At 40.7% G+C, this 4,194-nt stretch overlaps 1 long non-coding RNA gene across 1 annotated transcript; it reads left to right on the top strand.

The window, feature by feature from the left end:
* Positions 1-218: 218 nt before the first annotated feature.
* Positions 219-2,942, top strand: LOC9271528 (uncharacterized). Its single transcript, XR_001546325.3, has 2 exons — positions 219-602; positions 2,188-2,942. It is a non-coding gene; the product is annotated as an uncharacterized lncRNA (long non-coding RNA).
* Positions 2,943-4,194: the final 1,252 nt, after the last annotated feature.

The raw sequence follows: 4,194 nt of genomic DNA, 5'->3' as shown, positions 1-4,194 counted from the left end.
GCACATATATATCTACTTAAATCTCATCGGATCCACACAAACTCGGATTACTTATCTTTAAAAAGCGAGGGGATTAATTCAAATCCCCTCATGTATTATTCCAAAAACGCTTACTACCGAACGTCCGATACGTGGAGAAATCCTGGATGGGCCCACAGTCAAGTCGAAACCCATCCGTTCCCAACCTTATCCTCATTCCTCCTCATCCAGTCATCCCCAACCTCTCGCATCGGCTTCTTCGTGCAGTGCGGCCACAGCGTCATCAGGCAGCGGCGCCGCCACCGTAGACGGCGGGGTCTACCGTTGCGGGCGGCCGTATTTGGCCGTTCAGCCAACACCGCGAGAAAACAGTCGATGCCGGTTAGGCCTTGACCTCGCTGGTGGCAACGGCACCACGACAAGGTACAACCGTTGTCAAAGAGGATCCGAGCTCGGCGGCGGCGACACGGCGGCGGCGATGGCGGTGGCGGCGTCAACGTCACAAGGAGATACGCCTAGCGACGGTTAGGGCCCTGAGCTTGCCGGCGGCGGTGGCACTGCGAGGGAGCGGACTAAAACTTGAGGCGCCGTTGATGGAGATGGCCCTGCGCTCGCCGACGAAGGTGAGGATGGTGGGAGCATCGAGCTAGCAAGGATGTTCCATGCTAGTTTCTTTATGTTGCACACAAGTGTTTCTTGATGTTCCATTTGGTATTTCTCTATGTTGCAATTCATATTTCTGGATGTTGCATTTGGTACTTGATGTTGCAGTTGATTTCTTTGGGTGTTGCATATGTTTTTGCTCTTGAAGTCTGTGTTTTTAGTGTTTGCATCCGACTGAAACATTTTCGGTAAAATAATGAAAAATTCTTCCATGAAGAATGGCACATCAAAGAAACAACTCACAATGAAACATTTTTTCTGGTGCAGTGAAAAATTGCAACAACTTATGGTCAAACATTGCAACATCTCTTTAACACGTAATAGAACATTGCAACATCTCTTTAATATGTAGTGGAACACCGTCCGGAGATTTGTAAAACTCCGGACGTCCGATATGTAGTCGTCACCATATTATTCGGAAACTCGTGATCTGCCATGAATAGTTTCTGACAAGATTGTCAGCACGAATTATACGCAGCCGCTTGCTGCCCGCACCCCACCAATTAGGGTTAGATTTCCAGTGTGGAGGTGTTGGGCTTTTATGTGGCATTCACCATTTATTTATGGTTTATATTTGTTAATTACCTCGATGTGGGAATATTCGCTGATGTGGAATTTTAGTCGAGGAATTAGTACTACTTAAGGTGTCGAAAACGTCTGTGTGAGAAAATAGTAGAAGGAATTAATTTAACATATATTCTATTGGAATTGCATATGTACATATGTGATTTCGTCATGGTACAGCACATGGTGGATTAGCTGGATAAGTTTATAGGATCGACTCTAAAAGCTATTGACCCATGCATATATATATATAATCATATTGCAATAATATATTCTCATATACGATATGATCTATAGCTAGCACATGTCACATATGTTTGATAGATACTACTCCCTCTTCTCAAATTGATCATCATATAAGTTTATATACCAATACCAAGGACAATTTAAATCGCATCAATCAAGATACCATGTACACATTCTCTCACAATGCATCTATCAATTAAAACTCCATACCAATTACACAGTAGCATGCACACATTCTCTCATACCGCATTAATTGTATTCTGAGGAAATCCGTGTCCATACAGTTATATGATAATCAATTTAGAAAGGAGAGACTATTGTATTGTAGACTCGTAAAACTGACAAGTATTACTGACATGATTCAAGATTCTGACAGTGTACAGAAAATAGATAATGCACATACTCCCTCCGGCCCAAAAAAAAGACAAACTCTGGTTTTCGTGTCCAACGTTTAACCATTCGTCTTATTTGAAAAAATTATGAAAAAAAAATTACATATAAGACGGACAGTTAAAGTTGGACACGGAAACCCAGGGTTTGCCTTTTTTTTTTGGACGGAGGGAGAATTTGGGAGTTGAATAAATAAATTGGTCCCTAACCCTAAGCTCATCATGTATTATGGTATAGCTAGCATCATAAAAAAGATTATGGTATAGCTAGCATCATAAAAAAGACAAATGCATATAATGTGGACCAAATGTTTGACCAAATGTTCTTTATTAAATTAAACTACAGTCAAAAGCTCAACAGTGAATGGAGTGGGACCGGGACGAGGACGTGGGCGGAGATGGTTGGCCTTAGAGGGATGGTTGAAGCTAGCCTTGGTTTGGTTGAGCGGGGTTAGCGTGGTGGCGGGGTAAGCAATAGGGATAGAGGGGAGCAGCGTGGCAAGGCTGCGGGAGGAGAAAATAACTCACCTAGTTGCTGGGCCAAGCTTGCCGGAGGGAAGGCAGATATGGGGCTCACTTGCGTCGAGTTTGTTGGCATTTTGTCACAGATGAGAAATTAAGAAGTTGGTGAAGAGAGAGGAAGGCCGCTAATATGGGGGCGGTGGAAGAGGCTTGGCGGGGGTGCTCCTCGCATCGGATACATCACCGTCTCGATTAAGTCGCAACTGGAGGACAACGGGAAGAGGATAATGTGGATCGGGTGCAAGCTAATTGGTTTGCTCGGATTAGCTCGTGTACTATATCATAGGTGCCACAAGAGAAATCTTCCCTGCACACGTCAAACAAGCTATGTGGCCATTATAATAGTAATTAAAGTGCTACCATGTTTCATAATTGGTGCTTAAATTGTCTATAATGCTTAGATGGCTAAATAAGAAAAGGCTACCATACGAATGTGTATAGTCGCTAATGCTTAAATGGCTAGATGAGAAAAGGCTCCTTTGTGTTTTTCGATTAGCATCAGTGATAACGTGGTTTATATTTTGGGAGTAGCTATACAACATTCAGACAGCTTTTTGGATGAAAAACTTTCAGATGTAACATTGTAGTGTAGTTACATTGTAACTACTATGCAACTGTGATATAATTGATAGTAACTTGGGTGTAACAGTCAAAAAAAAAAAAGTGCGATGGATCAACTGGTTATAGTCGAACTGGCGTGTGAACCACAGGTCTCGGGTTTGATCCTTGTTGTGTGTATCTCATTTTTTTTTTCAATTTTAACTCCACCAGCACGAATCTCAAAGCATATCGGATGGTTTAAAATTCGAAAGTTTTCACCCCTGTTAACTGTTGACAGTAGGGTAACAAATCCGTATATTTTTAGCACGTTTCTCTCCAAAACATATTTGTAACGTGCATAGGTACATACAAGTGAGGCGGTGCCCTTGCAATACGCGAGACTTTCACGCGCACATGTTTTTTTACCTACTTTCTTCCTGCAGGGTCAGTTTAGGCCCGAAACAAAGTTTATCAAATACTTTTCTCATCTTTAAAATTTGTTTTTAAATTCATTTCAAATTCATTTACAAAAGTTTCTATATCAAATGTTCATACGTGGAAAGTGAGTACTTATGAAGTTTATACTTATAAATTTGGTTTGTATGTGTTGGGCCACAATCAAGTACGTAGGTGAGTTAGAATCGCGATGAATGCAATAGAAAAGAAATGTTGAAATAGACTTTAGGAGCCAAATAGGCTTGGAACGCTTTGATGCACATGGGTTATACTTTTACGGGCGCGCATTAGCCACTCTTGTCTTGGGCCCTTTTTTTATTCGGGCTTGTTTCCCTCGTGCACATGGGCTTAGAAAGTAAGAGCCATATATCGACACCAATCGCGGGGCGACACGTGTACATTAGAGCCACCCATTAACCAGATTGCTATATGTGTGCCCTTACAAGTCTACGATGATTTAAGCCTTCTAGCAAAAGTCCAGATGTTTTTGATCCACCATAGATTTAAAAATTATATATTAAATTATAGTGATTTAAAATTTTAAATTTTATCCAAAGTAGAACAAAATGATGTATCTAAATGTTGTCGACCTAAATGTGAATCTAAATCCATATATTTGTGGAGCTCTAAAAGATATAGATCCGGAGTAGTTATATTTAGATTAGATTTTTTTTGCGGGGATATTTAGATTAGATTTGACACTAGTATTTCACCAAACCTCAGAATTAAGCATGCATACATAGGTGTTCAGGGGTATACAAATGACAACGATATTCTTTCTTTGTCTATAATTAATTTCTAAGAATTTCTTTGCAAAAAAGAAAAACAATTCCAA

The sequence above is a fragment of the Oryza sativa genome, chromosome 6 (assembly GCF_034140825.1).
Source record: "Oryza sativa Japonica Group chromosome 6, ASM3414082v1".
In the NCBI taxonomy this organism is placed as follows: Eukaryota; Viridiplantae; Streptophyta; class Magnoliopsida; order Poales; family Poaceae; genus Oryza; species Oryza sativa.
The sequence above is the reverse complement of the archived record's forward strand: the minus strand, read 5'-3'. Positions and strand labels throughout refer to the sequence as shown.